Below are 10753 nucleotides of genomic sequence, written 5' to 3' on the forward strand. Positions count from 1 at the left end.
GCAAGAGTACTGGAGTGGGGTGCCATTGCCTTCTCCGAGTCATCTAGACACTATACACACACACAAATACATATATAATCTCATTGTATGTACGGCATTAAATTGTACATATTTGCCATGCAGTTAGCTTACCTTACTTATCAAGTTTCAGCAGTCTTACACGGTCAATTCAATCCACTATGGATTGCATCATTCTTTTTTTTAATGCTTGATGATATCAGTATTGCATAAAATAGCAATACCATGTTTAGTCTGTCTGTTCTTGTGTTGATGATGGGTACCTTGGCTGGAGTTTTTCAGACTTACAAATGTGTCTCAAAAAACATCCTGGTACATGCTTCCTTGGGCTCCCCCGGTGGTTCACCAGTAAAGAATCTGCCTGCAAGGCAGGAGACTCAGATTTGATCCCTGGGTCAGGAAGATCCCCTGGAGGAGGAAATGTTACCCCACTCCAGTATTCTTGTCTGGGAAATCCCATGGACAGATGAGCCTGGTGGGCTACAGTCCATGGGGTCGCAAAAAGTCAGACACAACTGAGTGCCTAAACAACAATAGCAACATGCCTCCTCGGGCATGTAAGTGGCTCTCTAGACTAAATACAAGAAATGTAGTTGCTGGGTAAGAATATTTACATATTCCATTTTGATAGATAGGCCAGGATAGGCAGCACCCTTAACAGAAGAGGAGAAGGATGTGGTGATGAAGGGCCCAGGTTTCTGGGTTCAAATCTTAGCTCTGCCACATACAAGCTTAACTTCTCTTTTTCTCAGTTTTTTCCTCTGTAAAATAGCAGTAGCTATCTCATTTAGTTATTAGGAAAACTGAGTAGGTACAGGCTCTTCTGAATTGCATACCAAAAACTAAGTATGAAGTGCTACCAAGAGCTTTGGGTTCAACATCAGCAAATTATAAACATCGTCCTCTCACATTGCTGGAGAACAGCTAGGAGGTGATAGGAGGATTCTTTGAATGTTTAAAGCCCTTGACTGATGCCTAGCTTTATTTTGGCTAGTCTGCCCACACACAGGCAGCCGGTGGCGTGGCTGCTGTCAGCAGGAAGGCTGAAGGGGTCAGGGAAGAGCTCTGAGCCTACATGCAGAGAGTGGGCACCCGGTTCTTCTGGGGCGGGCAGCAAAACCAGCTGTAAGAGCTTTCTCACTGGGACAGGAGATGTCAGTCCCGATGACCCAGCCTAATCCAACAGCAGTTGGGTTCCTGAACCTGCCATCGTCAGTAACTCCTGATTTGGATGTCACACCCACCGTCACTCAATACCCAGTCCCACGTTAGGGAAAAGCACCCTTCCCAAAGATGGGTTCTGAGGACTTCCCTGGTGGCCCAGTGGCTAAGACTCTGTGCTCCCAATTGCAGGGGGCCCGGGGTCAATCCCTGGTCAGGGAACTAGATCTCAGATGCCGCAACTAAGAAAAGTTCACATGCCACAACAGAAACACCATGTATGCTGCGATGAAGGCCAAAGATCCCCTGTGCTTCAACTATGTCCTGGCACAGCCAGACAAAGGAAAGAACTATCTTAAAGCAGCCCGCAAAGATGGGCTCTAGAAATCTGGGGTGGGGAGAAGGGGAGGCCGACCAGCCAGGGAGAGACAATTACAACATGTTTGGGGTACCTTCCGGGTGTCAGCCTCCAGGCTGGGCACCTCATACACACTGTCTCTTTTAATCCTCACAGTTAAACTACCAGGTGCGTTCTTTCTCCGTTCACAGATATTGACTTGGAAGCTTTGCTGTTGTTTAGTTGCTAAGTAGTATCTGACTCTTTTCCAGCCCTGTGGACTGTAGCCCGCCAGGGCCCTCTAGCCATGGGATTTCCCAGGCAAGAATCCTGGAGTGGGTTGCCACTTCCTTCTTTAATGAATCTTCTCCACCCAGGGATTGACCCACATCTCCTGCTTGGCAAGTGGGTTCTTTCCCACTGAGTCACCACCTGGGGAGTCCGAAAGAGCTGATGTAACAAACCTAACTCCTCACTAACTGCAAGTGGCAGGGCTGGGCTATGAGTCCAGATTTGTTGGAGCGCAAGTGTTGTGCTCTTTCTTGGGTAAGATTTTCCAGGTTGTATGTGAGAAGTAGAGGCAATAAATTATCAAAAATAAGCCCATGAAAAGATGCTCAACATCACTACTCATTCAGGAAATACAAATTAAAACCACAATGAGATCGCATTTCACACCCACTAGGATGGCTATTACAAAGCAGAAAGTCAAATGTGGGTGGAGACTATGAAAAAAAACAACCCTCAAACAGGGCTAGTGGGAATATAAAATGGTACAGATGCTTTGGAAAACAACTTGGAAGTTTCTTAAAAACTTAAAACATAAATTTACCAGAAGACCCAGAAATTCCATTCCTAGGCATCTATCTACCCAAGAGAAGTGAAAACATACATCCACACAAAGACTTGCACACAAATATTCTTAGCAAGATTACTCATAATAATCAAAACTTGGAAATAACCTAAATGTCCATGGAAACAACCTAAATATACAACTAGTGAATTGATAGGCATTGTGGTGCAGCCACATAATGAACACTCTGGATAATAAAAAGGAGCAGACTAGGGCACAGGGCGCAACACAGGGGAGCCTCAGAAGAACTCTCATTATCCTCAGAAACAAGGCATCACGTAGTGTATGACGCCATTTATTCGAAATATCCTAAGAAAGCTATTGAGACCAAAAGTAGATTAGTGGTTGCTGGAGGTGGGGAGTGGGGAGAACGCTGCTACTGCTGCTAAGTCACTTCAGTCGTGTCCAACACTGTGTGACTCCCATAGACGGCAGCCCACCAGGCTCCCCTGTCCCTGGGATTCTCCAGGCAAGAACACTGGAGTGGGTTGCCATTTCCTTCTCCAATGTGTGAAAGTGAAAAGTGAAAGTGAAGTTGCTCAGTCGAGTCCGACTCTTTGCGACCCCATGGACTGCAGCCTACCAGGCAAGAGTACTGGAGTGGGGTGCCATTGCCTTCTCCAGGAGAGAACACTATTTAACAATAAGTGTGCATGAGGAATCTTTTTTAATTTTTTATTTTATACTGAAGTATAGTTGATTAACAATGTTGTGATAGTTTCAGGTATACAGTAAAGTGATTCAGTTATAAATATACCTATATATCAAATTCTTTTCTCATTTAGGTTATTGCAGAATATTGAGCAGAGTTCCCTGTGCTCTACAGTAGGTGCTATACAGATAACTTGTTGGTTATCCATTTTAAATATAGCAGTGTGTACCTGTCTGTCTCCAACTTCCTATCTTTACCCCCAACTCTCCCCCTCGGTAACCATAAGTTCATTCCCTAAGTCTGTGAGTCTGCTTCTATTTTGTAAATAAGTTCACTTGTTAATAATAAGTTAATAATAGACAAGTTCATTTTTTTAACATTCCACATATAAGCGATATCACGTGATATTCGTCCTTCTCTAATCACTTCACTCAGTATGACAATCTCTGAGTCCATCCAGGTTGCTGCAAATGGCACTATTTCATTCTTTTTAATGGCTTAATATTATTGCATGTGGGACTTTCCTGGTGGTCTAGTGTTTAAGACTTCCAGTGCCTTCCAGTGCAAAGGGTATGAGTTTAATCCCTGGTTGGGGAAATAAAATCCCACATGCCTTGAGGCCAAAAAAAACAAAACATAAAAACAGAAGCAATACTGTAACAAACTCAATAAAGACTTAAAAAAATGGTCCACATCAAAAGATCTTTAAAAATATTCCATTACACACACACACACACACACACACACACACTGTATATCTTCTTCATCCATTCCTCTGTTGGTGGACATTTAGGTTGCTTCCATGTCTTGGGTATTGTAAACAGTGCTGCAATGAACACTGGGGTGCATGTATCCTTTCAGACCATGTCTTTCTCTGGATAGATGCCCAGGAGTGGGACTGCAGGATCATATGGTAGCTCTGCCTTTAGTGTTTTAAGGAGTCTCCAACTGCTCTGCATAAGGAATCTTTGGTAGGCGAGAAAAATGGTTTAAAACTCGTCTATAACAATGGTTTTGCAACTTGATGAATTTAACAACATCACTGAATCGAACACTTAGAGTGAATTGCACAATGTGTAAAACATCCCTCAATATAGTTAATTTTTAAAACAGAGATAAGAAGACAAACAAGCGCCTAATAATATTCTTGTGGCATTGCTTGTGATAGCAAAAGACTGAGAGTACCTTAAATGTCCATCAGTAGTACCTAGTTACAGTCTATCTACACAGTGGAATTTTAAATGTCCAGCGGCAATGAGCATTAAAAAAAGAATAAGGCTTCTCTGGTAGTCAGGGGTAAACAATCCTCTTTGCGATGCAAGAGACACTGGTTCGATCCCTGGTCCAGGAAGATCCCACATGCTGTGGAGCAACTAAACTTGTGAACCACAGCAACTGAGCCCATGGCCTACAACTACTGAAGCCTGAGTGCCCTAGAACCCACGCTCCACAGCAAGAGCAGCCACCGCAACGAGAGGCCCACAGACCACAACTAGAGAAAGCCCACATGCAGCAACGAAGACCCAGCGCAGCCAAAAAATAAAAATAAATAAATACGTAAACCTTCTTTTTTTTTTTTTTAAAAGAATGAAGCAGTTCTGTATGTACTAATATGGAATAATCTCCAAAATACATTGTTGAATAAGATAAAGTATAGAAGAGAGTGTGGAGTATTCTATCACTTGCATAGTGAGAAAAGGAAGAATAAGTATTATAATATGCTTATTTATACACACAATGATTTTAGAAATTACAAGGAACTCGTAATCTGGTTGCCCCTGGCGAAGAGGTCTGAGTATTTGGAGAAAGGAAGGGACGCAAATTGAGAACACTGCTGGTCTCTGCCTTTCCTTTGGGATGGTTTAAATTTATGTACACATGCTCAAATGCTATGTCATGTCTGACTCTTTGCAACGCTTTCGACTGTAGCCCGACAGGCTCCTCTGTCCATGGGATTTCCCAGGCAAGAATACTGGAGTGGACTGCCATTTCCTCCTGCAGGGGATCTTCTCAACCCAGGGATTAAACACGTGTCTCCTGCATTACAGGCAGATTCTTTACCACTGAGCCCTCGGGAAAGCCCATTTTAAATGTATATATGTTACCTAATAAACAAATATAATGGCTTCCCTAGAATCTCAGATGGTAAAGAATCTGCCTGAAATGTGAGACACCCAGGTTAGATCCCTGGGTCGGGAAGATCCCTGGAGAAGGGAATGGCAACCCACTCCAATATTTTTGCCTGGAGATTCCCATGGACAGAGGAGTCTGGAGGACTACAGTCCATAGGGTCGCAAAAAGTCTGACATGAATGAGCGACTAACACAAACACAATAAACAGATATAATTTAGCTGTTAAATATTAATAGTGAGCAACTCCAGGTGTCCGGCAGGGTGCCTGGCACATAGATACATGAACACACTGAGCTGTAGCTGCTGTTTGCTCTCTCTGGGTTTGTTCCAAACTTCTTTTTTAGATGGACTTTGTCTTCCCACTCCCCTCTCCTTAAAAATCTGTGGCAGTTCGAAATCCGTTAAGGCAGGGTTAAAAAAAAAAAAAAAAAAAACAGCTTAAAGTTAGTGAGATCTGTAACAAAGTTGAATAACTCCTTTGATTTTATAATTGAAAAGAACCCCTGAAACACAGGCCGGTCAAATGACTTTTTCAAGGTCACACAGCTTGTTAGGGGACAGAGTCCAGGTTTCTAGATTCTAATTTCCAGCGGCTTATGTTGAAAGGATACATCCCTCTGTCTTTCTTATCTTTGTCCTCCTCCCTCAGGATAAAAGGCAATGCCACAAACACACAGGGTGGGCTTCCCAGGTGGCGCTGGAGGTAAAGGACTCGCCTGCCAATGCAGGAGATGGAAGAGACTCAGATCGATCCCTGGGTCGGGAAGATCTCCTAGAGAAGGAAATGGCAACCGCTCCAGTGTTCTCGCCTGGAGCATCCCATGGACAGAGGAGCTTGGTGGGCTACCCCAAAAGAGCCAGACACGAGTGAGACAACTTAGCACGCAGCACACATGACAGTGCTGTAAAGTGACGAACTTCAGTGACTTAACTGGCTAAAATCACTGTGGTTTGAAGTTGAACGAGGTGAACTGCTGCGTCCGGTCTAGGCATGTGTCATCAAGGTCACTGCTGAGAACACGCATGGTGAAGAAAGCCCCTCTCCGGTTGGGCCTCCACATTCTCCCAGGCTCCCTGAGTCCTTGAGCTCACCTTCCCTGCAACAAAAACCCCAGAGCAATCCCCAGAGTCATCCCTCTTTGGAGACTGTTTATTATAGATGGACCTAGAGGTGACATCCTGTGGAATCTGAGGCATCAGCCAGTGTCGGGGAGGACTTGGGGGATGTCCCACTCCCTGCCCTGTAATGGGCAAGAACAACACTACCTCCGGGGTAATGAGCTGAGCCTGCATTAACTATGCTGAACAAACCACCTGTCGGCGAGCCAGGGCGGAGAAAACCATAAGACTGGAGATGGGGGACAAGTGCTGTGGAGACTGTCAATATTATCTCAGCCACCCTCCTCAACACAGCCAGTTAGAGGGGCTCAGGAGAAAACTTTCTATTTTTGCCTCTACTTGGTTTGTTTTCTGAAGAATTTTTAAAATCATTCTTTATCTCCCCCCCTCCCCCCCCAGTAAAGTGTGGCTTAGAGAGAAGGAGCTTCACACCCAGTGGTTCATTCCATTCCAGAATAGAACCATTTTGTAGAAGGGCTTTCCAGGTGTCTCCATGGCAAAGAATCCACCTGCCAAGTAGGAGATGCAGGTCAGGAAGGTCCCCTGGAGAAGGAAATGATAACCCACTCCAGTGTTCCTGCCTGGGAAATCTCATGGACAGAGAAGCCTGGCAGACTCCAGTCCATGGGGTCACAAACAGTCAGACATGACTAAGTGACTCAGCACATCCTAAACCTTTGAAGCGTGAATACTGCCCACTGCCAAACTTAAGCCTAAGGGAGGAGATGGTATGACTTTAGAGGCCTTTCTCCAAAATGTCCAAAATCTCCCGAAGTGGCCACTTGCTTGTCTCCCTAGCTTCATTGCCTCTCTCATCACTCAAACCTGCTGAGGGGTAAGCTAGACGGCCCCCTCCCTGCCTCTGCAGGCTCAGATGGGTCTAAACTGATCAAGTACTCTTGCTGGGTGACTGGTTGCTAAGGTCTAAGCCAATCAGCACATGGGTTTCTGCAGAAAGTTCCACGGTTATCGAGTCAGTGGAAAGCTGAAGTCCTTTGCCCTGCTCTCTAACGAGGAAAAACAAAACATGCAGACCCCAAGGGAGGCTGATACCAGATGAGATTGAGAAAGCCAGCCTAAGGCTGAAACCAAAGCACACAAAACAGCAGAGTCTCCAGAAGTGCGGAGACCAGAGCTGGGGTCCCAACCACACTTCTTGGACTTTATAGTTGGGGGAGCAAAAAGAGCTGATTTTTAATTCCGATGTTCTGATTGTTGTTTTTGACTTTTGATGTTCTAGAAAGCACACGGATGCATCTGTACTTCCCCCTCCCTGGCCCATGGTGTTTGAAATCCCTACCATTCTCCCTCCATTCTCAAGATCTATGTGGACATGCCAGATTACAGACAGAAGTTAAGGATTTAAGATTAGATGGCTTAATCAAAGAATGCTTGTCTAAGAAAGTTCTAGGGATAACTAACCAAACCAACCTAATGAATTTCTGATTTCCATTGGCATCCTGTCTCTTTCTGCCCTTCATGTTTTGTTTGGGGGTTTTTCTGTTGCTGTTGTTATTGTTTCCTTTATAGAATGAGACCACCTTCCATCTCTGTATATTCAAATCCCACCAGTTTCGAACTCCACCGTTAAGTGCTGGCTTGTCCTTGAAACCATCCCGCTAGCCTCAGCTGGAAAAAGCAGCCTCCTCCTCAGTGATGGAGCCCTAACCTAAGCAGGAAAAAGCAGCCCCTCCCAAGTGGTGGACTGCCCACCTCGGTGTGTTCTCCCCACGCTCAGTCTTGCCAGCAGACACGCTCCGCTGCAGGCTGTTTCCCTACAGGACGCCTGATGGGTTTATCTTTTGTGTTCTCCACAGCTGTTGCTTATTGTGGCTTAGCCTTCTGCATCTGAGAAGTAGGCAAGGTTAGTGTTTGAAAAGAACCAGGGCAGAAATTACAGGCCAAAGAAATGGCTAAAGTGGTTCTCAAGGTGCTGGTCCCTGGGCCACACTGTCAGCCTCACCTGGGAACTTATCAGAAGTGCAAATACTCGGGACCTTCAGACTCAGAAACTCTGGGGGAGGAACCCAGGAAAACGTGTCTGTACAAGCTCTCTAGATGCTGCTGCACTAAGAGTTTGAGAAGTTTGAGAACCACGGGACTAGAGGAGGGTCTTAAACTACTGACTGAGGAGTGAACGACCCTGGTTTTCTAAGAGCAGGACTGAAGACCAAGTGGCAATCAAGGTGAGCTGGGTGGCCCCAGAAGTGCTGGTAGCAGCCATGCAGGAAATGGCCCTGGGGGGCTAGGTAGTATGCACTCAGCAGTGGATGGTCTGGAACTGATGCTCTTCAGCTTGTGTCCATCTCTTTGCCCTGATGTCCAAAGTCTCCTGGAGGGTGGTCAGGTGGGTGTACATGGGCAGAAACCTCAATGAAGGCTCCAAACACTTTTTAATGCTCTTTCTCTCACATAGTTGGACAATCATCCTTTCATTTTTACCTCCTAAGACGACATGATCACTTTCTTCCAAGCTTCTTTATGTTTCTGAATTTGGGACAGAATTAAGTGTAAGTTAACAGGGTTCCTTACAAATCTATTGGTAACTCAAGCAAAGAATTTATCCAGAAACCCTGAGATGCCTGGACAAAAGCTGTGGGATATCTCAGTCAAGACCACAAGGGCTACGTATAAAATAGATAACCAATGAGAACCTGCTGTGCAGCACAGGGAACTCTACTTGATGCTCTATGGTGACCTACATGGGAAGGAAATCCCAAAAAAGAGGAAATATGTGTATATGTATAGTCAATTCACTTTGCTGTTCAGCAGAAATTAACACAACACTGTAAAACAACTATAATAAAAACTTAAGAAAGAGAGCAGGGGAAAATAATAAAGACATGGTTACAGCTCTTCGGAGCTGCCCCATGAGACCTGCTTGTGATTCTTGTCTGCTCCATCCCTCTGAGGCTGTCCCTCCCTCACTCCAAAATAAAGAAGCCACCTGTTCACTACGAACCCTCATCACTGACCTTGAAATCCCAGGCATAGCTCCTGAGATCGCCCCCCGCCCCCCACCAGCTACCGTCTCCACTGAGTCCGACAATGCAGGTTCATTTCTGCATTGAAATGACCGACCGCTGTACAGTACCCATGTCTAGTAAAAAACGGGAACCAGTGCAAGACTCAGCTATAATCTTTGAGGGAAGATGGGTTTGTGCCTAAGTTTCCATACTAATCACAGACATCATCTTGTGTACATAGATTTACCTTTACCTTCCATGCCTATGGATTCATGAAAACCCCCATTTAAATACGGCACGGGGGGCGGGGGTTGGCGGCAAGAATACTGGAGTGGGTTGCCATTCCCTTCTCCAGGAGATCTTCCCGACCCAGGGATTGAACCCATATCTCCCGCATTGTAGGCAGATGCTTTACCATCTGAGCCACCAGGGAAGCCAATATGGCACTAACATGTATTAAACAGCACCATCAGATGATGCTGATGAATCTCGACTTAGCTTTTTAGATAGCACATACCCTATCAACCATTTCCAGGCAAAAAATAATTTTTCTTACTTATTGCAGATGCATTCTAAAATATAAACTTTTTTCTTTTGTTCTCAAATGTTTTTAAGTATAGAATTTTCTTCAAAATATATAAATGTCTATGTTGTTTTATCATTGCCCTGGTGTCAAACATGTGTTGTTTCTATTACTTTGATAGTTTATGTTAGGAAAGCATTCTGAAATTTTAGCAAAGAGAGAGCTGTTATTCAGTTGCTCAGTCATGTCTGACTCTTTGCGATCCCATGGACTGCAGCACACGAGGCTTCCCTGTCCTTCACCATGTCCCAGAGTTTTGGGTTTTTTTTTAACAGTATGAAAAAAAGCAAAGAGAGAGAGAAGCTTTTTAATTAACCAAGGGGAGGAACTAGTCTTTGTGGATAAATTACGATTTGACAGACACTTTTGGTATATTTGCTCGTGTGATTCCCCCCATCAATCCTGTTAAGGTGGATGTTGTTATCGCCATTTACAGGTGAGAACACTGGAGTTCAGACTGGCTAGAAACTGTGCTAAAGTCGGGATCTGGTTCCAAATCCTGCCTCTGAGCCTGGGCTTGATTCCTCAGCTCCACTCTGCGTCCTGCATCTCCCTCCAGATTAGGACACTCGAGGGCATCCTCCTCCCACAGGCTGATAGCTGCATGTTAGTGTGTGTGGGGTGATGGAAAGTAAATTAAATTGGGAAGAGGTGTCTTTTCAAAGTGATGAAAATTAGGAATTCCACCCTACATAAAAACCTTCCCCAATTGTGACTGCATGCTTTGCAAAGAACTTCAAAGGACAACGGAGTTTGGGAGATGAAATCCATTTAAATTTCTTTTAAATCTGGATTTTAAGATCTGATCATGCTTCTCGATCATCAGTGCCTTTTGCTACAGGATTTGTCCCTCCGTCCATTCAGAAGGCGGCTCACAACATCCAGGGTTTTGGCTCAGAAGCCCAACAGCAAAGGAGCTGGTTCGATCTAC

General features: G+C 44.8%; 1 protein-coding gene and 1 long non-coding RNA gene across 9 annotated transcripts in view; one reads left to right on the plus strand and one right to left on the minus strand.

Moving 5' to 3' along the window:
* ALPK2 (alpha kinase 2) overlaps positions 1-10753 on the minus strand; it is a 150835-nt gene that overhangs the window by 120251 nt on the left and 19831 nt on the right. The gene's annotated exons all lie outside the window — the stretch shown is intronic.
* Positions 1-10753, plus strand: part of LOC147346357 (uncharacterized) — a 107124-nt gene that overhangs the window by 68611 nt on the left and 27760 nt on the right. For both annotated transcript variants that reach the window (XR_015154135.1, XR_015154136.1), the window contains one exon: positions 10259-10428. This is a non-coding gene — a long non-coding RNA (uncharacterized LOC147346357). The remainder of the gene's footprint in view (positions 1-10258; positions 10429-10753) is intronic.

Source organism: Bos grunniens, chromosome 24, assembly GCF_055505025.1.
Source record: "Bos grunniens cultivar Pamir isolate PY7600 chromosome 24, Bosgru_T2T1.0, whole genome shotgun sequence".
NCBI lineage: Eukaryota > Metazoa > Chordata > Mammalia > Artiodactyla > Bovidae > Bos > Bos grunniens.